The sequence below is a fragment of the Anabrus simplex genome, chromosome 5 (assembly GCF_040414725.1).
Source record: "Anabrus simplex isolate iqAnaSimp1 chromosome 5, ASM4041472v1, whole genome shotgun sequence".
Lineage (NCBI taxonomy): Eukaryota > Metazoa > Arthropoda > Insecta > Orthoptera > Tettigoniidae > Anabrus > Anabrus simplex.
Window position 1 is genome coordinate 278,208,210 of NC_090269.1, and position 24,636 is coordinate 278,232,845.

At 40.2% G+C, this 24,636-nt stretch overlaps 1 long non-coding RNA gene across 1 annotated transcript in view; it reads left to right on the forward strand.

Annotated features, from left to right (window-relative positions):
* Positions 1-461: 461 nt before the first annotated feature.
* The window catches only part of LOC136874836 (uncharacterized), a 53,949-nt gene continuing 29,774 nt past the window's right edge, over positions 462-24,636 (forward strand). The window contains exon 1 of the long non-coding RNA XR_010860308.2: positions 462-608. This is a non-coding gene — a long non-coding RNA (uncharacterized lncRNA). The remainder of the gene's footprint in view (positions 609-24,636) is intronic.

Sequence of the window (24,636 nt, forward strand, 5' to 3'; positions counted from 1 at the left end):
GTGCAAGATAAAAGTACAATCTACAGAACATAACATGTTTCCTCAGAGCAATTTATATTTGGAGTTCTTCGCTTTCCAGTTCCCTTTACGTGATAAGTATTTTTCCGCTTAATTTTTCCTGTTTCGATGGTAGTGGTGATAATTGTTTATTGAGTAAGACCTCCAGGAAACCTGACTTAAAAGCCCTCCTTGGTAGGTGGTAGATAGTATTATTCTTTGTCATTCAAGGATATCTCTTGACATTGTACTTTATCACCAACAAGCCAATGCCATTTTATCGCGGTCTAGGCACTTGTGAATAGTAAACCTAATCAGTATTCTTCGCATTTACCTGGGAATGTGACTCTGTTACCTATTACAATTTTAGGAATTCTCGAAACAGTTGTTCCCTTTAAATAGCGAGTGTAAGTGGAAATCACCAGTATAAGTCACCATGGGTAAGTTCCTCGTCTTGTTGGTAAGCATGTGGGTCTTAGTGGCTGTAATAGCGCCAGCGAAGAGTTCTTCAGCTTCACTGTCACAAGGTATGGTCACTGAGGATCAGTGTACTACGTGCATCGATACTAACTCCAGGTTCTGCTGCACCTTCTTCTCAATGTGCTGTAACAGTAAGTCTTGAAATTGTCTTGAATGTATTTAGTACCGTATTTAAAAAGTTTTTCTTTGTAAAGTGTTCTATTATTGTATCGCACACGCACAGTGAACTCTAGACTTGGCGAGCATTATAAGCAGGGTTCGAATTTTGATGATTCTTCATCATTTAACTGGTGTATCATAGAATATAAATCTATAAATCATGATTATAGCTGTCATATTATAAAAATATGTAGGCCTATTTATTAAGTCAATTCTTTCGTCACTATTTGCCATTTTTATATTCAGATATTTTTTTAATTTACTGTCATTATTTTGTCATTTTCAGTCAATAATTTGTCCACCTCCGTAGCGTATTGGCGTTTGGTTCAAGGAGTCCCGTGTTCGATCTCTGGCCGGGTCGGTAATTTTAACTTACAATGGTTAACTCTTCCGCCTTGGAGGTTGAGTGTTTGTGCCGTCTTCAACATTAGAATTCTTCTCCCATCATCACAGGGGTGCAGGTCGCCTAAAGGGCATCAACTCGAAAGACTTACACCAGATATCTGCGGAAGCCACACGTCATTGTGATTATTATTATTATTAATAAAATTCATCTTATTAGTTTCTTATTTTTAAGTCTCTTGTGTTCATTTTGCGTTACTATCTATTCATTTTAATATATGCATGTTTAGAAATCGGAAAATGAATATTATCGGAGTTTTGAATAAACGTGAACACTCGAAACTCAGAAGTTTCATTTCTCAGTTCAAAGGTCTCCAATCAATGTAGAAGAACGTGTTGATATACCGGTACAATTATCATTGGTTTTCATCCGTGAACCTGTACGATCACCGTCATATTCTGCAATATGGTATGAGGTAAACATTAAAGTCTATTCATATCCACATCTATGCAATATTCTCGTCCAATAACACTTTTGATTAGCTAATAGCTAAGTTATTTCATTGCATATATTTTTCATTCTGTGATTGCGTAATGTCCTACCTTTTATGCTTGGTTATATTGCTTTTAAGACGAACTGTACAAGTTAGCACAAATGTACTAGAATACCATAGTGTTGTTATAGATGTTTCGAATCTTCAGGAAACTGAACCTCAACGGGTTTGCCATAAAACACAGTATTGTCATATGTAGGCCTATGTGTATCAGAGTATGTCTACCCCCTGGTTCTGTTTCTCGATACGGCGTTGGGGTGAAGAGAGAAAAATTTATATGGTGTATTTTGCGGCTGGATGCCCTTCCTGACGCCAACCTCAGTTGAGCTAATGAAGATGAAATGAATGGTAGTGAATGAAATTGGGTACGCAGCTGGAAGGAATGGGCTGTGGCCTATGAATAGGAACAATCTTCAATCAATCAATCAATCAATCAATCAATCAATACTGATCTGCATTTAGGGCAGTCGCCCAGGTGGCAGATTCCCTATCTGTTGCTTTCCTAGCCTTTTCCTAAATGATTTCAAAGAAATTGGAAATTTATTGAACATCTCCCTTGGTAAGTTATTCCAATCCCTAACTCCCGTTCCTATAAATGAATATTTGCCCCAGTTTGTCCTCTTGAATTCCAACTTTATCTTCATATTGTGATCTTTCCTACTTTTATAAATGCCATTCAAACTTATTCGTCTACTAATGTAATTCCACGCCATCTCTCCGCTGACAGCTCGGAACATACAACTTAGTCGAGCAGCTCTCCTTCTTTCTCTCAATTCTTCCCATCCCAAACATTGCAACATTTTTGTAACGCTACTCTTTTGTCGGAAATCACCCAGAACAAATCGAGCTGCTTTTCTTTGGATTTTTTCCAGTTCTTGAATCAGGTAATCCTGGTGAGGGTCCCATACACTGGAACCATACTCTAGTAGGGGTCTTACCAGAGACTTATATGCACTCTCCTTTACATCCTTACTACAACCCCTAAACACCCTCACAACCATGTGCAGAGATCTGTACCCTTTATTTACAATCCCATTTATGTGATTACCCCAATGAAGATCTTTCCTTATATTAACACCTAGATACTTACAATTACCCCCAAAAGGAACTTTCACAGCATCAACACAGTAATTAAAACTGAGAGGACTTTTCCTATTTGTGAAACTCACAACCTGACTTTTAACCCCGTTTATCAACATACCATTGCCTGCTGTCCATCTCACAACATTTTCGATGTCACGTTGCAGTTGCTCACAATCTTGTAACTTATTTATCACTCTATAGAGAATAACATCATCTGCAAAAAGCCTTACCTCTGATTCCACTCCTTTACTCATATCATTTATATATATAAGAAAACATAAAGGTCCGATAATACTGCCTTGAGGAATTCCCCTCTTAATTATTACAGGGTCAGATAAAGCTTCACCTACCCTAATTCTCTGAGATCTATTTTCTAGAAATATAGCAACCCATTCAGTCACTCTTTTGTCTAGTCCAACTACACTCATTTTTGCCAGTAGTCTCCCATGATCCACCCTATCAAATGCTTTAGACAGGTCAATCACGATACAGTCCATTTGACCTCCAGAATCCAAGATATCTGCTATATCTTGCTGGAATCCTACAAGTTGAGCTTCAGTGGAATAACCTTTCCTGAAACCGAATTGCCTTCTATCGAACCAGTTATTAATTTCACAAACATGTCTAATATAATCAGAAAGAATGCCTTCCCAAAGCTTACATACAATGCATGTCAAACTTACTGGCCTGTAATTTTCAGCTTTATGTCTATCACCCTTTCCTTTATACACAGGGGCTACTATAGCAACTCTCCGTTCATCTGGTATAGCTCCTTCGGTCAAACAATAATCAAATAAGTACTTCAGATATGGTACTATATTCCAACCCATTGTCTTTAGTATATCCCCAGAAATCTGATCAATTCCAGCCGCTTTTCTAGTTTTCAACTTTTGTATCTTATTGTAAATGTCATTGTTATCACATGTAAATTTTATTACTTCTTTGACCTTAGTCTCCTCCTCTATCTCGACATTATCCTTGTAACCAACAATCTTTAATATATAAGTAATAATAATAATAACGTAAATGTTTCCACCTTTTCAATACAATATATTCACAAAATGACAAAATTAAACGGTACTAGTTTCGACCCATCTAGGGGTCATCATCAGCCATATTGGAGCAAAGATCATTTGTGGCGAAATCCTAAGACAATATTATTTTAAAGAATAACAAGTGAAATGAGATGTTATGGTAATAGTTAATAATACAAGGAATATACATACTAAGAGGTTTTTAACAAAGAATAAAGTATAAATGGGGTGTTGTAAAAATTATAATCATGGAAATCAGTAAGTTCTTGTATTGAAATGAAATATGGCTTAGGAAGAGGGCTTAAGGTGGGGCTGAAGGGTGCGGGAGAAAGTGTAATTGTCTTGGAAAAGTACCTTTGATTAAATTTAGGATTGAGTTTAGGTTGGCTGCATTATTGTTTCTGAGGAAAGTGATAAATAGATCGAAGAGTATGATGGGTTTCTCTGAGATTTCATTGAGATTGTGACTGGCATTAAAGTATTGGTCTAGGTGTATGTAGTAATTTTCCATTATGTTCAGTAAAGGGCCCTTGTTTGCTAATACGAGGATGTCCATGTCTTGTTCAATATTGAAAAGGTGGAAACATTTACGTTATTATTATTATTACTTATATATTATTCTCAGTTCAATACGGACCAAAAACATGAAATTCATAACCATCAACAATCTTTACATACTGCTGACTGAATACTTCTGCCTTTTGAAGATCCTCACATACACGCTCCCCTTGTTCATTAATTATTCCTGGAATGTCCTTCTTGGAACCTGTTTCTGCCTTAAAATACCTATACATACCCTTCCATTTTTCACTAAAATTTGTATGACTGCCAATTATGCTTGCCATCATGTTATCCTTAGCTGCCTTGTTTGCTAGATTCAATTTTCTAGTAAGTTCCTTCAATTTCTCCTTACTTCCACAGCCATTTCTAACTCTATTTCTTTCCAGTCTGCACCTCCTTCTTAGTCTCTTTATTTCTCTATTATATAAGGTGGGTCTTTACCATTCCTTACCACTCTTAAAGGTACAAACCTGTTTTCGCATTCCTCAACAATTTCTTTAAACCCATCCCAGAGTCTGTTTACATTTTTATGTACCGTTTTCCACCAATCATAGTTACTTTTTAGAAACTGCCTCATGCCTGCTTTATCAGCCATATGGTACTGCCTAACAGTCCTATTTTTAAGACCTTCCCTTCAATCACATTTATTTTTAACTACCACAAAAACAGCTTCATGATCACTATACCATCTGTTACTTCAGTTTCCCTATAGAGCTCATCTGGTTTTATCAGCACCACATCCAGGATATTTTTCCCTCTGGTTGGTTCCATCACTTTCTGAATCAGCTGTCCTTCCCATATTAACTTATTTGCCATTTGTTGATCATGCTTCCTGTCGTTCGCATTTCCTTCCCAATTGACATCTGGCAAATTCAGATCTCCCACTACAATCACATTTCTTTCCATGTCGTTTCCCACATAGCTGACTATCCTATCAAATAATTCTGAATCCTCATCAGTGCTACCCTTTCCCGATCTGTACACTCCAAATATATCAAGTTGCCTATTATCTTTAGAAATGAGCCTTACACCTAGAATTTCATGTGTCTCATCTTTAACTTTTTCGTAGCTTACAAATTCTTCCTTCACCAGAATGAACACTCCCCCTCCCACCATTCCTATCCTGTCTGTCTGTTAGGTCATCAGCCGAATCCTATCTCTACGATACACACTCTAGTGCCGTGAGAAAATTTCTGCATCCATTATATCATTTCTCATGTCCTGGCATTTGCAGGAAGTGAAGATGGGGTCACCACAGAAAACCCATGCGTCTCCCAAATGCAGAGCTTGTCAGTGGCGTATGCTGGGATCAAGATGTGGGCAACCACTAGACTTAGGTTACCCCTTTATGATAGTTGGTTTAGTGAACGTCAAATCTTCAGCGTTTTCAGCTGCAGCCAATGGACAGGTCTGCTGTGTTGTCAAGGCTGCTTCACAAGCTACTGCCCTGGCCTCTACCACTGCCAATACTCATCACCTGATCAGTCGAGATGTAGCCCTAGGTTTAGCAATTTGAAATCTGACTTTGTGGCTAAATGGATAGAATGCTTGCATTTGGTGTGATGGTCCCGGTTCAATTTTCAGAATCAACACCGTCATACTGTTAATTCCCCTGGCTTGGGAGCTGGGTGTTTTATGATGTCTTCGCCATTCATTTTATTCTCAATAGCTCTCCACATAGCCAATACAGATGCCATGCACCATTATTATTATTATTATTATTATTATTATTATTATTATTATTATTATTATTATTATTATTATTATTATTATTATTATTATTGTTGTTGTTGTTGTTATCACTAAATAAAAATGCTGAATTTTACAGCGGTCGTACCCATCATTCACTGGTTAATTAGCATCCTGGGGAGATCAGTGGTGATGTCCAACCCATGATCATGGGTTCGATTTCAGCCAACAAAAGAGAATGCTATACCTGAAAGATTGTATTTCATTTTAGCAGATCTACCTATAAAAATAAAACTATATTACTCCTATAACAGCAGCCTTGCAGTGTCTTCCTACAAGGATGTAGAAGTAAATGGCAGTGAAATACCAGCACTCTGTTATCTATATGATTAAGTCAGAAGTATGAGGTGAGGAAGTATATACACATGGTTGATAGTTAGCAGTGGCGATCTGACGGACCGAAGCCTAGCACACCTATTCCCTCAGTCCCCGCGCCTATCAGGCATACAGCAGCATGCCGCGTGAGGTGAGTCGAGGGGAGAGGGACAAGAGTCTGGGCTGCAATATCAGTCTCTAAAGCCTTGTTCTCAGAAATACGTGGGACGTTTTTCTCATTGCTTTCACGGTTTGTAAATGGGACAATGTGTCAGATGCTTACATTATAATGTGCTTTACATCGTTCGCATTTGAGGTTTGGGCTTCACTGATAGCCTTGGTAGTGCTCAGTTTAACGCAGCCACTTGGTTCATATTGTTATGTACCAGTATGTAAGGAGTACAAATGGTTTCTCAAAAGAAGCATGGATTCACGCACAGCCGCCTTGGCAGTCGTGGCTTCCTTCAGAGCAAATCTATTCCACAACTCAGCCATCAATCCCCGGTATAGTACCTCTTGTGCCCACCTAACAATCCCTAAACGGTGGGGGAGTTTACATGGTATTTCTTCATTTCACTTGATTCTAGCCATATTATTTGGTATAGTATTGAATGATCTCTCTGTTCATCAATGGCTAGAATATCTAGCCTACTCTTCTTGTGTTACCACCTTCAGCTAAGCAGTTCACTTCTTCATATAGGCCTACCTCCACCCATTTTCTTTTACAATAAGGCCGCGAATTGTATGATGGTGAGTATTCCTAACAAATAAGCCGAATGGACAGTAGTCAAAAACATGTCCCAAAGTTTCAATCTCACTGCAGGTACGCTTGTAATGATTGTTCTCCTGGCTTCGGCCATACAAGCTTTTTACTGGAGCCACATATGCCATCATTTTGATGCTTGCAGTCCATCATAACATTGAAAGGCTTGAGAGTGCTGTGGAAAAAGGGCAATTCCTTTACCTTTTTTTATGAAGGGAGCCCCAATTTTTAAACTCCTCATTTCTGAGCCTTTCCCCAGATAGCTTTGCTATTTGTTGTTGTTCATCCCTCAGTAAAGTTCAAATTATGAAAGTATTTGTATCTCTCCTGCTTGTACCTTAGGCCTATTAGATTTTTCCAGGATGTTTACCACATTTAGATGTTGAATAAATGCTTCCCATTGGGCCTCAATTAATGCTAAACCTTTGCATTTTGTAGGTGAATAAATCATGACATCCGGAACATCAACAAAAAGTGAAAGAATCTCTTTGAGTGCCCTCTAACACCTGGTCCACATTATTACAGAATCCTTTTGGCAACTGACCAAGCGGTCGTTCTGTAATGGATACACAAGTGTTGCCCAAGTAGGCTATGGTTGTCCAGTATTTTTAATTTTTGATCAGCTTTCAGAAGTGAAGTGGTGATTAACTTTTCCAGTTTATCTTTTAGGTTATTAATAACTTTATTACCTATAATTTAGGGTGACTGTCAGAAAAATCTACTCCCAAATATTTAGTTGTTTCACCAATGCCAATGCTTTTGATCGTTATTTTCTCTGATATGCCTACAGAGATCTATTTCATTAAGATATTGTTTATCAGTATTACTAGCTGCACACCTCGGCTTCATTCGGTCTAACGATTACAAAGGCTCCACATTTTCTGCAGCCTGTCGCCTTATAAAATACTACATATCTTGTCAAACAATATTGTACAGACTTCTAAATGGTGTGTCACAGGTCCATATGGAAATAATTAAAGTAGAAATGATCTAACAGAGAGAAGAAGATCAAAACAGGCTGAGGCAACAAACTGCAATAACACAGAATAAAACTCCTTTTCATACATTAATGTGTACTGTATGTCAAATAGAAGTTAGTTAAATGAGCAGTATGAAGCCGTGATAGAACATAGAAACACCTCTGATCATATTGCTGTAAAGGAGACATCTTCATGCAGAAGAATACCTGATCGTATTGCTGTAAGTCAGACAACTGCTGGCTTCTTCTATAAAGGCAATGAACTATGACAATATACAATAAAGCTCCTACATATAAATTTATGTGCATTACCGTACTTCTACGCAAGGAATTTATAAATTATACTGAAGTTAATTCGGCTGTGATGATGATTGATGTAGCATGGTATTTGATATTACATGAAGAGGACAACGGCCTAGGCTAAGACCAAGTTTTCTTGAGAAAATTCCTTCTATTTGTCAGCTTTCTAAATAGCGAAAGCAACGCATTGGTACTATTCACAATCATTATGGTAAAAAGAGTACCGATATGGAAATTTGGATCCAGGAACAATAAGTATTTTGGAAGATTAACGCTGTCTACAAGTTTAAAATATTTAGGCCTAAAGAAAATCTCTTGCCAGTAGCAAAGTAACACTTCAGTGCTATTCACAATCATTATCATGATAAGAGTATGGAAATGTGGATCCAGTAACCATAAGAGTATCTTGACAGATTAGCTCTATCTATGAGTTTTAAAATATTTAAACAAAATCTCTCGTAAATAGTGGAAGCACTTTGGTGCTATTGACTATTATGCTAATACAAGTATGGAAATGTTGATCCAGAAACAATATTGATCTCGCAGATTAACTCTAGCTATGAGTTTAAAACCTCTCCTTGGCCTTGCCTACACTCACACACATGCCTATTTCAAATACCAGACCTGTATTCTAGAGCCCTTGATCTGACTTTGCCTGGGTGCGGATGGTAATTTCTTCTTCCGATAATGTGTTGCCAATATCTCGAAGACAGTTGGCTTTAGGGCCTTGAAACATATGAGTTTTGTTCTTTGTGTCGAGAGGCTTAAAATGAGCTTTGTCTCATCCTTATATGACAAATTCAATATTATGCCTGTATTAGCCTATGCTAATGTGTCAACGGGCCCAAATCATGGTTCTCATGGGAACCCTTTGATATTCTGGAATGATACATAGCCTATGTTACTGGAATGATGATGTCTTTCAAATAGTGAAAGAAATTTCAAAATCAGTCCAGTAGTTTCTGAGATTACCCATTACATAGACACAAACTCACAGTCTCTTTTATATATTAGTAAAAGTATAGATAATGCTGGAACACTTCGATTCATTGACTTCCAATTCAATATTTTCAGTTAGTCCCAGTTCCTCAACAGATTCTTGATCTTCTGCTGTCAGTTCAATACAATCTGCAAAGCATATAATGGAGAAATTGTCAGTTTTAGGTACAATCCAAAGGGCTCCGTAACTGATGTTTTAAATACAGAATTATGAAATCGATACACATATTAAAACTTGTTGGAGAAAGTGATGCATCCTGAAGAAGGCCCCTCTGTAGACGAAGTTGTTTCGTTACAATCTTAATTATCCGTATTCTAGTACTGTTTACAGATTGTACATTTATAATGAATCTTCTTAATTTTGGTGATAAACAGGATGCTTCCAGTAAGTAACAAACATGATTACAATTAATATTATATGTTTTCATAATTTAATGAATAATATTGCTGCATTACTATCTTCTCATTTTACTTTCTCCAAAACTGAACTAATGATTGAATTATTAATACATGCTCTAGAAAGTCTACTGAAACCTCTTTAATTTGGATTAAAGGAAATGACATCTTTCACCCATTTATCTAATACTTTTTCAAGGATTCTTCTTAGTAGTTAACATATAGTTATTGCCTATGATCGCTATTCATTTATATCATTCATATCTCCACACTTATGAATTAAAACTCTATGAGCAACCTTGAAACTTTCAGGAACCTATGACTCTGCCGACATTATAGTTAATATTTTAGCAATTATACTGGCTACTCATGCATATTCAACAACCCTCATAAGAATCTCGCCAGGACCAGGTGCTGTATCTATGGCCATTTTGGTCATAGCATTCATTACTTCTTCAATGCTCACTGTCATTAGAGGGATCTGAATCTGGTGCTGGATAATTTTCCTTAACACTATGAATAGTGGTACAAAATTTTTTACTGAATGAATGATGAAGTTTGAATGATTTGTACAGGCATACACGTTCACCTTCAGTAACATCTAACAAACTTTCCTCCTCTGATTATAAAAGAGATACTGTGCTTTTTCATATTCGTACTTCTCTCCTCTAATCTGTCTTTCCTTCTTGCCCTTTCTTGAGGAATTAGTTGATGATTCAAAATCATTTTGTTTTGGTCTGCAGGTACTTTTCTTAATTTGTAATGCCTTGCTGCAGGATAGGTCCAGGAAGCATATCAAGTGCATTTGCAAGAAATTGAACAAATGTTTCAGTTCTGATGTTGCCGGGCTGAGTGGCTCAGACGGTTAAAGGAGCTGGCTTTCTGAGCCCAAGTTGGTAGGTTCAATCCTGGTGGTAAATGAAGGTGCTCAAACACATCAGTCTCATGTCGGTAGATTTACTGACACATAAAAGGACTCTTGCAGGACAAAATTCCAGAATCTCTCTATGTCTGTAAAAACCAAAAAAGTAGTTAGTGGGACATAAAAACAATAACGTTTGTTGTTGTTGTTGCTGTTGTTGTTGAAGAAGAAGAAGAAGAAGAAGAAGAAGAAGAAGAAGAAGAAGAAGAAGAAGAAGAAGAAGAAGAAGAAAATTTCCACATTAGTTATATTACCGTATTGAATTCTTCTGACCATTTTTTTAAGCCTATGTGAAAATCATTGGTCTCCTCTTTGTGAGACAACTCTAGGTAGATTTTTCCTCGTCATTCCACTGCCTTCTCCTGATTTAGCATCTTTGGATTGGTATTTTGATAGCAATTTTTCTCTGCATTCCTAAGGATGATGAAATCGACTAACGTGATGGTTTACGCCAACAAAAGATTTTCCACAAACATGGCAAGTATTTTGTTTAATAGACTCAAAAGATTTTGTTAGAGTAGGTACTTTGGGTGGTGCAAAGTGCACCAAAATGTTCAATTTCATCAGTATATGTAAATACAAATTGAGTATCTTCATTAAAGCGCCGCTTGCTCTCGAATCATTGCAAACATCATTATGAAACAATCTTACGAGTGTGTGTAAACCCCTCCTTTTAAATTCTTTGTTATATAAACGACATTTTACAACATTCATAGATGTAGACTGAGATTGTTGTACATTGTCAAATTCAGTATGTGTATCACTAGTCTGTTCTACACTATTACTCGTAGTAGCCATAGTTGGGGGATATCAATTTTTGCTAAGGTGATACCAATGAGTGCTCAGGATTCTTTTGAATGTTCATCTTCATCTTCATCTTCATTATCACTCTTGTGAATTTTGGGTTGCAAGTTGCAGGGTACGCTATAGGAATAATGCTGGTATCTAAGGGACCTCCATGAGCAATATCACCTGGCATTGCAAATATTTACATACCTTCACTGTTAGTTAACCTGATTCATAACTTAACCTTGAAATCCATCTACAAGATTTTTGTCATCACAGAATTAAACAGAACAGCAGCATCATTGAGGATTAATACATATTTCAAAGTTCCATTTAAAATCTTCACATTTAATGAGTGATCATTTAAAAAAAATTATATTTGAAGTAATACAATTTGTAAAGTATCAAATACTTACCATAGCAACCAAATGTAAACAAATCTTCACTCTAAACAGCCACTATAAATGTATAATAATTTTAAATCTCTTTTATCCAGAGTAATGTATCAGCCACAAAGTTATGAGTAATATGCTTAGTAGGTTGTACATTAAGTAAAATTAAGTGAAATAATAAACTGCTAAAAATGCATTAAATCAGGAGCTTGATGAAGAGTCGTATTTCCAAGTCACCGCATTATTATTATTATTATTATTATTATTATTATTATTATTATTATTATTGTTACCGTGTTTTTGTGGTAGTTATGCGTGAAAGAAGGTGCGGGGTGGTGAACGGGTCTCAAGCTACTAAAGTAAAATTAATTAAAATTTAACCAGGTTATATTTTCTTTTCAAAAACAAAGAAATAACAAGCATGGCAGGTACAAAGTAGCAAGTCAAAGGGTAGTTACAATATTTACAGAATTTGGGCTTCGAGCCCTAAAAACACAATGCTTGGGCAATCAGCGCAGTTTTACCTCCAAACACAAGTTTCAACAGAGGGGCAGAAAACCCCATTCATGCCTAGGAGCCCTAGCTCCAAATTACACTGAAAAGCCTCCACGAGGCATACAACACTCAATTTTCAAAAGAGCCACTCGCTCTCAAATTTAAGCCTCTCCCAGGCCACACCAAACTCCACCTTCAAGTTGTCCTCAACGGACATAAACACAGGGGTAAAATACCCAATCTACTGAGGTCTATTAAATGCAAAGGAGGTTAATTAAATGACCTCTAAAATAACAATTTGAGAGGAGGCGAACTTGCACTCCTAATACACTTTGATTAAGACCTACTTGGCACTAGGCCGTTAATACAAGGGCTAATCCCATACTAAAGAGGTGACTTAAGAAGAGAACAATTTGTTTTACATTAACGAAGAATAGGTTGAGAAAAATAAGTTCACCTCAAAACAATATGAGTGGGAGCTCGAGAGGGTTAGCACTCTCTATCCCAGTATGTAGCTTTAAAAGAGAATATATGAAAGGAGTAGTTACATTTAGGAAAAGGTTACATGGTGGAACGCTTAGAACCCGCCCCGAGAGTTAAACTGCTGAGCTAGCAAAGAAAGAAGTTATTAATCGGCCATTACCTTGTTGCTGACCGCTGCCGAGGAAAGAGGCGCTTTCCGCCTCCTGCAATGTACTTAATACACTGAAAGATGGAACAGAAGTGGCCCGGAGACCCTAAAATCAGCAGTTTATATCCTCTCGCGGAAGGTTCTAGGCGTTAGGGGAATAAGAACACCCTCCCACAAACTTTTTATTGGGTAGGATACAGCAACATATTCAAGTTGGGGGAAGATACCTATGATTGGTCAGAAATTAATAACAGAAATTCGGGATTGGTTAAATGCAAAACAAGGGGAAAGAGAGGGGTATACAGCCAACTTAAACAATGACAAAAAAAAATTTGCGAAGACAAACATTTGAAATAAAAATTTCTCCAACAAAATAGTTCTTTGACTTCGCACTAGGGTGCACTATTGTTGATCTTCAGTAGTGTCCTCTAGAAGAGAAAGTTCATACTTCTTACTTCAAGTGAAACAAAACCACATCAAAAATGACACAGTTCGAAAACTCAAAATTTTCCACGTGGTGACATCTTCTGAGAAAGTAGAGAATTAATAGCGTAGATAAAGTTCAGACTTCCTCCAGCAGAGGAGTTTCAACAGGCGCAAATTTTAAATTAGCGGCGTGGAGGTGTACCGCCCGGTACAGACCTCCCCCCCCAAAAGTACCTCCAGAGGTGACACATGAAATCTGTTTGAAACAAGGTCCAAGTTATGCTGTGGATATGAAGATTGATTGCAGAAGCATTTATAAGATTTTCTTAATTTGGTTTGATTCAGTTTCAAAATTTTGTTGTTGCAGGTGAAGTAAAGTCTTTATATTTGTAGAAGTTGAATTTCTGAAGATAAACTTTTAATACTTAGAGGTGAAGAAAAAATTTTGCAATTGCCGCCAAATATTGCTGTTGAATTCCCAAGTGTAGTCATTGCTTATCGTAACTGTCCATGTAGTTGATGTTGATTAAGTTGAATGGCCAGACCGGCCGTTGCAGCTTGCGTCCAAAAGGAGGCCGCTCGGACCCCTCAAGTACCCTGAGATACCGCTCGCCCGCACTATGAGGGGAGCAGAGGTGTTGAAACACGCCGCGCCCGCGGTGAACATATACAGGCTGCGGGCAAGTAGCAGGTCGTGCGCCGCGCATCAGCCTCGGCCGGGAGGAGAGCTCCGGCTCGCCGTGCACCTGACGTACTCGCTGGAGAAGAGGGGGCCCGTCCTCTGCCCCAGTTGCTGCACGGCGCCGCGCGGCTGCGGGGGCACTGAAACATTAAAGCTAGGCGGCAGAATTGTGTTGGACCAGCATCTTTTTGAGGGCACAGGCTTGGTGAAGAGGTTGAGGGGTCAGCGGCGTGCAGATGTCCATGGCATTTAATATAATTCAGCCACAGTGTGTATTGGAGCAGGAGACGGGAGCGTAGTAATGGACGAGGCAAGGACAGGATGGCAGTTTAACAAATCGGGGGAGGTTTCGCACAAATGCTTACATATAAAACAAAATATTATAGAAGGGGCAGAAAGCCTTAAAAGTGAAACTCCAAAAAAAATATAACCTTCATATTCCTTTCAAAATAATATGAAGCAAGTTAACACAGAAATTACACCGGTTTCACCTGTGACAGGTGAACCCTAAATATCCTCTCGGTGGCTGGATTGCTTACTAACAACGTAACTGGCGTAAGAAAATCGAGAATGATACAAGGCCCATGAAATCTGGGGGCAAGCTTGCCCGCGGGAACAAAGTTCTTGACCATCACCTGGTCACCTACATTCAAAGTGGTGGGTCTCCGTCCACAATCATACCTTTCCCTAACCTTTTCATGAGATACTGTAACCTTTCCAAGGCATCTGTACATAAACCAGTTACCATTGTTCATAAATATGACGTTAGAATGGAGCACCATCGGTGAGCTTCGAACTCAGCCCGGTTTGTCGAAGCCTCACCTTCCCCTACTGGAATAGTTCGCTAGCCGAGTCGGTATCGCATTTTCGGGTCTGTGGACTGTCCGATGGGGCGGTAAGTCCTTTAGTAATAGTCTCTATAGTAGGGGGGGAAAGTTAATTATGAGAGGAATACTATTTCATTACTAATGAGAAGAGAGACAATATCTTGTATAATAAATTTTTACTTATACTAGTGAAACACATTATTTACATGGGTATGCCATACAAACACCTTACATATATTAACTTGGGTGATCTTAACGTTTAAATGTTCGGTAGTCCTTTCTACACTTCATTATACGTTTAAATATTCAAAATTACGAAGGCGCTCCCTCTCGAACTATTACACTACCGGTACCTCAGACTTAGAGAGGCGTTTTCTCTCTAATTATTTCACTTTACATTTACACTAATCACTGTACACACAAATCTATTCAACATAGGCATACCCAGCTGTAATTCTGTTTGTTTGTCGAAAATTAATATATTCAATTTGCATCAAATTATGATATAAGTTTGCTAGTATCGTATGAACTGAAATAGGCAATTTACACTCCCAATCCCTTGAAAGTCGCGTTACAACAGTACTTTAAGTTATACGTTGCCAAATATGCAGTATGACAAACACGCCCATTTCATTAGGATTTTTATCAACACATATATCAGGACATTATTTACACAACGATGTTACCATGAAGAAAGTATTCCATAAAAGACCCAAATAAAAATGAAATTATAATTATTATCCCTCTGAAATGGCGTGCTTGCAGTCTACGTTATATCTAAGTGAAAAATTTACATATTTACAATGGGACACGACCTTCAAAGATATAAATACTTGGAAATGTACTCAGCCTTCTGGATACCACGTTCACAGCTTTACAGGGAGGCACTCCATGGATTTTAGACTGCTTGCATCACGTCATCGGTGATGTGAAGACCCATGATGACTTCCTGGCAGGTCACGAACATGACGGCTTGATCTGGTATGACGTTCTCGACGTTCTCTGCTACACCAGGCGAAGACAGCTAGGCGTCTGGTTCTCTCTAATATGCAGGCAAAATTCTGGCATTCAGATGGGCGTCGGCGTTCACTCCGGCGTTCACGTAGACATGTAAATGAGGGGAAATTATCTCAAGTGAATACGTTAGTTTATCACACACCACAATTTGAACATATGGTTGGATTTGCTCAATAGCACGAGCATTCCAACCTAATGTCGGTAATGTCCCAGAAGCCCGACATTAATCCCTTCTCATTTATCTATTCTTCTCGTAGGCAGCGATTATAGGCCCAGAAATTTCACTAGTTTCCCTAGAAACGACAGTGGTTAGGCCACTAATGTATTAGCATTCTCATATTCATGACACTAGTTCAGGCCTGTTCTAATGCACTTAGCCGTAAGTCGAGCTCTCAACTGTACTGCGGGTTATTTTAACGTGGCGCTGTCCTCAATTAGGTCTAACTGAGCTGTTCACTGACTTTCTTGGTAATTCATACTGATATCAAGCACGTACGCTCCACCCACTTCGCTAAGTACGTCACTATATATGTTAACTGAGCCGTATTAACTTAGACACATAGGAGGCTTGATGTACGACCTTTTCTACACACGGGTATCAGTTATTACGGTTTCGTACCGTTCCTATTTATTAATTTGCGGCACACTGTACACACTAACATCTCACTCAGAGGGTGATTATTTCCACATACTCACAGAATTTAATGAATCACTGTATTACACTACTCAAATTACAAGATTATTTCTTCACAAACGACTCACTCACAAGCCACGACCAAATACTACCGTACTGGCATTACAATAAGAACGCACTGGTTGGTGTCTCCTTCTCAGCTCATGAATATATAGGCGCGCTACGCTAGAGACCCGAATGCTGAGGGTGGGGGAAAAAATGCAATCCTTTCTCACACATTGGTCCGTTAATACGCAACGTACAGTAACGAACAGGATATCAAAATGTAGCTCTTGTATTCCCATCTCCACTGAGTGACTGTTATTAAAATAACTTCGTAGGTTCTGAAGCGATCTTAAAAGCGTCCTTTAATTTTTGGCGGTGAATGATGACGAGCACAGGGGATTCCTTGTGTTCCCTGGCACGGTTAGAGTCCAACATCTGTTAGTCATTAAGACGCGCCCTTGTTTACAGCGCAGTTATCTCTCTGTCAGTTAAGTAGAGCACTTCTCGGTCTCATAATTATGCGTAAAATTCCCTGATTCAAATGAATGTTTGCGCTTAATTATCCAGTGGGTATTTTGCGATTTATAAAAATTAACAGAAATAAAACAGCTGAACGCGATAAGTTGGTAGTGGTGGATGAGCGAGGAAAACATGGTATAATGTTAGTTTTCACGTTGGACCTACTCTCTGGGCTCAGTTAGTGACCTAGATTCTTTGTCACGTGATAACACGTATGGTTTCATCTCGCTCGTGGTGGGAGTGAGAGAGTTTCGAGTACAAGCGCTCTTGCACCGCCTTGCTGCTAATTACCAGCAACTAGAGCTGGGTCGCGCGACTCTGGATATTGCAACTCGAGTCCTGGAGCGGGCAGAAAAATTCTGACTTGGGCAGTTTTTATCGTAGAATGACGCGGAAAACGGCATATTTCATCTCCTGGATATCATGACATACTATAGGTGACGTTGTGAACGGTCACATCCCTCCCCTGCTTAAAATAAGAAAAATCACGGGTAGGGATTTTTCTTACCAATCACATGGTTCTCGTATCATTAAAAGTGAGTGTATCGTAGGATGGCATTTTCTTGTCTTAGAATGTATCTGGACATAAGGATATGCAAGTATTCTTGGGTCATGATATCTCGTCTTTCCGTGCATGCTAGACAATCTTCATCTCCCGACTCGCCAGTGTTATCATCCATCCCATGTTGATCTTCCAGTTCCATGTAGTTTACTCCATCCATCTCTTCTTCAGGATCCTCCTCATCCGCGACGTCCAATCCGTCGTCGTCCTCGTCTTCTTCTGGAGGCTGTCCTTCATCTTCTAGGTCATCTGGATCGTTTGGATTCTCCTCCGGTAATTGTCCTGGCACATGGTATAGTTTTAGATTTGAGGCGTTATAGATAGCCTCAGTTGTTCCATCCATGGATTGTACCTTGTACGCGTTATTTTCTAAATTTTGAATTATTCGATAAGGCCCAATATACAGCTCTGCAAATTTGTGGTAAAATTTCCGTGGTGGATCCGAAGTTGCGGGACGTTTGACCAATACAAGTTCTCCCACACGTAGAGGTCTGTGGAATCGTTTGCGTCGCAATCGTCGTAACCGCTTCTCCGCCTGTTTCTTCAGAGATTCCAACGTATCTCTCACCCTCAACTCTACTGATGGTCTAGGATCTTCTGGACATGGCACGACATCTTTCCATGGTCTCTCGGGATGTTCGTTGAAGTGCACGACGCTAGGAATCTGCCCTGTCGATTCGTGTACGGTTGAGTTTATGCATTCCATGATGGTTGGAACAACATCTACCCACCGCCAATGCTGTCTCGGGCAATAAATTCTGCAAAATTTCCCGATCTCCCTCATAATCCTTTCAGACGGATTCGATTCTGGATGTCGAATCGAACTCATGAGGTGTTGAATTCCCATCTGTTCCATGTCTCTACGGAACGCGGCTGAAGTGAACTGCGATCCGTGATCGGTTAAGAGTTTATCGGGTTTGCCCATCTTGGGAATGATCTTATTCCTTATCTGGTTGACAACGGTACGCGTATTCGCTTTCTGTACTGGACACAGCATAACATATTTGCTGAAGACGTCCATGCACACAAAAATGAATTGGAGCCCCCTGGTCGCCTTTGGAAGCGGACCATAGAAGTCCATAAAAACAGTTCACGGGGCTTCTCAGGAATCAACGGCTTCGGTGGTTGTTTGAGTAAGTACGCGTTGGGCTTAATACGTTGACAGATGTCACAAGTCATTAAAACTGTACGAGTCATCCTCCTCATTCGCGGCCATGTAAAGGTTTCTCTAAGCGTCGCCATGACTTTGTCTACACCAGCGTGTCCTATGGAGTGATGCGTCAGCCATATTAAGTCAACCTGGAGAGCGGGTGGAACGACCACTCTAAGACGAGTATGCGCATCATCCACATATTTGTACAAGATCCCATTAATGTAGTTATAGTTTTGCGCATGTCTCTCAGCGTCTTGATATTCTGGCGTTCCTGGTTGCAACTGTTTTCGCAGAAACTGGATCATTCGACGGGTCTCCGGCCAACTTCCTTGTTCTTCAGGAATTTGTCTGAGTCGATCCAAGGTCTCTCGATCTTCCTCAACTAGCTGTAGATGATGTATGGCTTCGCCCTCGGGATCAGGATTTCTGCTAAGGGCGTCTGCAATGATATTTTCTTTGCCCGCGCAATGTTCTATCTCCAGATCAATTTGTTGAACGAATAAGGTCCAACGATTTACCCTTTCAGAGGCCATGGTGGATTTGAGTACAAATGTTAAAGCTCGATGATCCGTCCGTAACAAAATGGGAAAACCATAGATGTATTTGCGCCAGTGATTCAATGCAGTTACGATCGCAAGCATCTCCAATTCGGTAACGGTGTAATTTTGCTCATGTCCGCGTAGCTTGCGGCTCATGAAGGCCAAGTAATTTATTCGTGGCGCAGTGTCCTTCTCCTGATATAACACTGCGCCTACACCAACCATGGACGCATCCGTCTGTATTATAAACTTATGGCTATAATCAGGATATCCTAATTTAACGCTGTTACTCATCAGATCCTTAGTCTTACGGAAAGCTTCCTCACAAGCTGTATCCCACTTCCATCGGTTGTTTTTCTTTAATAGCTCTTGCAAGGGAGCAACCGTGGTGGTATATGACGGACAGTGATCCGCAAAGAATCCGCATAAGCCTAAGAACTGCCGAACGTGCTTCACTCTGGTTGGCTTCGGGAAGTTCTGAATCGCCTTGATTTTCACAGGATTTGGAGAGATACCCTCGGCATCAGTGGCATGCCCTAGAAAGAGGATACTGCGCTGACAAAAATGGGATTTTTCAAGGTTAATTTTGAAATTGTTTCGGCCTAAATCTTCCAAAACGAGACGCAAATGTTCCATGTGTTCTTCCAAAGTTTGCGTAGCTATCAAGATGTCGTCTACATATTGGACTGTGATTTTCTTCACCTTATCACTTAAGTTGCGATCAAGTGCTCGGATGAGGGCTGACCCAGCGTTCTTGAGTCCGAACGGGAGACGATTGTAAACGTATGTCTGCTGGTCAAACAGAAAACCAGTCAAGACCTTTGACTCGGCTGACAGCTCTACATGATGGTAGGATGCTCGCAAGTCTACACTGGAAAAGAACTGCATATGCTGAAATTTCTTTAGGAGCTCCTTGATATTCGGCGCACGGTCGTATTCCGGCACGAGTCTCTCGTTAATTGCTCGGTCTCGTTAATTGCTCGGGCGTCTAAGCAAACCCTCAGAGATCCGTTTGGTTTGGCAACAATGACCAATGGATTTAGAAACGGTGTTGGAGCCTTTGAAATGATGTCATTGTCTTCCATCTCCTTGATGATCTCACGCACCTTAGGATAGTGCTTCTCTGGTACAGGGTAGGGGTTTTTCTTAAATGGTTCCCAACTAGTTACAACCATGTTATATTTGAAATCTAGAATTTTTCCTGGTTGAGATCCAAAAACATCCCGATAAGTTTCCAAAATTTCCTTCAATTTACACTTGCTCTCGTCATCAATCTTCGCCTCGCTCAATTTGACCTGTACAATATCCTCAAACTTCGGTTCTGCTTCTTCCACTTTCTCCAGATTAGCAACCATCTCGTCGAATTGTTTTCTAATTTCTTCAACTTTCTGTTCGTCCCAATTCAAGAATTCATGGTAGTCTTCCGCTGTATCTTGTGACAACTGGGTCGTCCATATCTGTTCTCCGTCCATGGTCTCTGGTTTATCATTCAGTTTCACGTTCTCTTGAATCATATTTACGTACAACTTAACATGGTTTTGATCCATGTCGACGACTGCCTTATATTCACGTAAAAAGTCAGATCCCAGGATAACGTTGTATTCCATTCGGTCCATGACCAGAAATGGATGTGCGAGTGTGGCGTTGCCTATTTGTAAATCCAAATACACTTGTGTGTCACATACTGCCGTGCGATCCGGAATGATGCCTCGCACCTTCACCTTGGAAACGGGTAAAGTCGGAATTTTGAATTTTGACTTATTTCACGTACAAACGTTCTTGAAACTACACTGACACTAGCTCCTGTGTCTATTAGACAGCGTACGCGTAACTCTTGGACACGAATATAAATTACTGGAAGTTCTCGGATAATCTTTTTACAACATGGACTTGGATCCTCTAACAAATCTTCCGGTTGAATTTTCCATGAGTCAATCGTGACAATGACTAAGTCTGAATCGTCTCGATGGTTGCTAATGTGTGGAGAAACTATCTCCTCGCTACCTAGTTCTGCTTTTTTTTAACAGCTCCGCCCCCTGCGAAGTATTGTGACGCATGAGGGTTCAGCCGGTTTCCTCGGTCTTGTTCCCTTTGAGCTTGAAATTCGATACTCTCAGCTCCTGTGACTTTCTCAGATGATGCCATCTCTTGGATAGGCCTTTGCCATTTGCCCGTTCTTGCGGGTTGGTTTCGGAGTTGTTCGACGTACCTCTTCGATTCCGCCTGTCGATCCCGTATCTGGTTGTCCATATTCCTCGGTCTATCCCATGACCGTCTACTCTCTCCTCTCCATCTACCGTATGGCCTTCTACAACGGTCGACCTGACTATACCTAAACCTATTTCTCCGTTCAGGTCGTCTTTGGTAGTCATAACTCCTGGAATTCCATTCTTCACGGCGTCTATCTCTCGGCTCACTCCATCTCGGAGGATTTCTATCACCATCCCTCGACGTTGAGTAAGTTTCCCTTCTCTCCTCGGTACTCGTGCCCTGATTTCGACGTTTCGGTGATCCTCCTTCTGATTTCACGTCTATCGTGTGCACCGTCTCGTGGTGTCTCTGTCTCACATGTCCTCCACTTGTTGTCTGGTCCAACTGGCGCAAAATGTGCTCAGCTTCTACTGCGGTCTTAACATTGGCAGAGATGAGAATCTTTTGGACTTCCGGCGGAAGTTGCTTCCCGATCGCTGATATCAGCTCTAACTCGGAAGGTGGGCTGTCTAACTCTTTCATGCGAAGAAGCTGATGGACGAAGTACTCACAAAACCTCGTTTGTCCAGTTGCCGAGTATCGCCGTGAGTACAGCTCGAGACGTAACCCTTGCTGTGTCTCGATCCCCCAGTATTTCTCTAAAAACCTACGCCGGAATTCTTCGTATCCGTCAAAGCAGTATTTAAATGCCTTGAACCATATCAACGGCTGGTCCGCGAGATATCTTTCAACTATCCGTAGGCGCCTCTCTGCGGGGACATTGTGGTCGGAAAAATATTGGTCCATCTCAATTAAGAACCCTTTCGGTGTCATATGGGCATTGGACCCGAATTTCTTAGGTTCATCATGACTGAAACGCAAAAGGTTGTAAAAAGGGATCGAACCAAGATCCTGTGGTGTTGAGCTACGTCCTGACATAAAGCGAGTTTGATTGTTCTCATGGGTTGGAACTGATTTTCCCGTCAAGTTAGATTCGTTGTGCGTTCCTGGCGGTTCCTTGTCCTTCTTATCGGACTTGTTCAAGATGGACTTCAACAGGTCGTCTCCTCGAGATTCTTGCGTCTTGAGGTTCTCTACTTCTTCTTGGAGTTCCAAGATTAGCCTCTCGTGGACGTCTAATTTAATGGTAGCTTTATGAGCCTTCAGTTCAAATTTATCAATTTTGTCCTTCAACTCCTGGACCTTTCCCTGCGTTTCCCGATGTTTTCCCTCGGCGGTAACGTTCAATTCATTCTTCGCCCGATCCATGTGCTGATCAATATATTCCTTGCATTTAGTCTCTGTGCCGTCCCGAACCTGCGTTATTTGTCCTTCCATTTCTTCAGTCCTTAAAGACAGATCCTCAAATCTTGTTTGTAGGTCTATCATGGCTTCCGTGTTGGCGTTAACCTTCGATTCCATTTCTTCCATTTTGCTTTCCTGAGCTGTCATTTTTATTTCTATTTCGGCTGTACGCTCATCCAGACGGCGACTGGTTTGCTCTAGCTTCAACGCGAGGGAATCTATGCGTGTCGTCACGTCATCAATGCGAGAGTTAACATGTTCTTTGAGCTCCGCAGCTTGGGCTTTACACGACGCCTCGTATCCGTCTAACCGTGCAGTGAGCTGACCTACTCGACTGTTGTGCTGGTCTAAACGTTCTTCAATTTGAGTGGTTGCCTGTCCTAGTTTATTTAATAGTTCTGCCTGCCTATCACTATCAGCCTTTAACTGCTCCTTTAAGAGTCCTGCCTGTCTTTCACTATCGGCCTTTAGCTGCTCCTTTAAAAGTCCTGCCTGTCTTTCACCATCGGCCTTTAGCTGCTCCTTTAAAAGTCCTGCCTGTCTTTCACTATCGGCCTTTAGCTGCTCCTTTAAAAGTCCTGCCTGTCTTTCACTATTGTCCGCATTAGCCTGTTCCAATTTCGCAAGACGCTCATCAAACTTCGCACTCTGTTCCCTGAAAAGCTCTGCCTGCTTCTCACTTTGTTCGGCCAGTAAGGCGGCCATCAACTGTTTAATACCTTCCACATCCATAATACTTCACTTCTTGAGAAATGTGTGCCCCCCTGAATTAAGCTGCTCGTGGTATTTCAGTTCATACGATTCAGTTTCCTAAACTTAGGAAGGTGTGCAATTTTTGAGAATGACCAAGTCGTTTTACGCCAAAATTAGCTTCAAAACAGCTGCGTCACACCTCCTAATAATTACTTGTGTTTCCCTAGTATTTTCCTACGTAATTCATAAACATTATCCCGACATATTGTTTTTTTTTAATTAAATTTATGTAGCCCTTTTTTTAAAATAAATATTACCTAAATCCGCGACCTAAATGGGCTCGGTACTTTACGTGTGCCAGAAATGTGATGCACTTAATAAACATTGGATGTTTTCAGCCTCGAGATTTGGAAGATGCTTTAGCAGACAATTCCCCGTCTCGAACTGACAACATTGCACTGTTCATTTGAGAGAAAAAAAATTAAGAGTGATGAGGCTTCCACTCTTGTCCGCGATATCTACCCTATTTACATTGGATGAATCCCCTAAACTACCAAGGCCTGCTACAAACGCATCGCCTTCGGCATGAACCTGTGACCAGAAGAATTTGAAGAACTCAGTCCAGTCATTTTATCCTCAACAATGGGAAGGTCATTTTATTGCTCCCCTGAAGTTACACAACTCCATAACTTTTTTTTTCAGGTCCGCCATATTTCTAAGTGACCATCGTGTATATTTCCACTTAACCTGGTACATGATCTCTTCATTCTTCTCCCTACATCCGTCGGATTTAATTTATTCCAGTCACTCATTCAAATATCGTTGCGCGTGACGTAACTGTCTATGGTAGCGGCTTACGCACTCCATCCGACACATTATCCATATTAACTATCACGTTCACACGCTCTGATTCTATTTTGTATTCCTCTCTTCTAGCAAATTTAATATACGGGTAAAATTTGGTATTTCCATTCGTTCAGTTCTAACCGAATCAATTTCATAATCCTACTACCTTAGGTACTCCTTTTATAGTAGTGGTATTCGAACTTGTGCCTTAATATTGGCTATATCAATATTTATGGTGCCGTAGGGCTTTACAAACTTGCC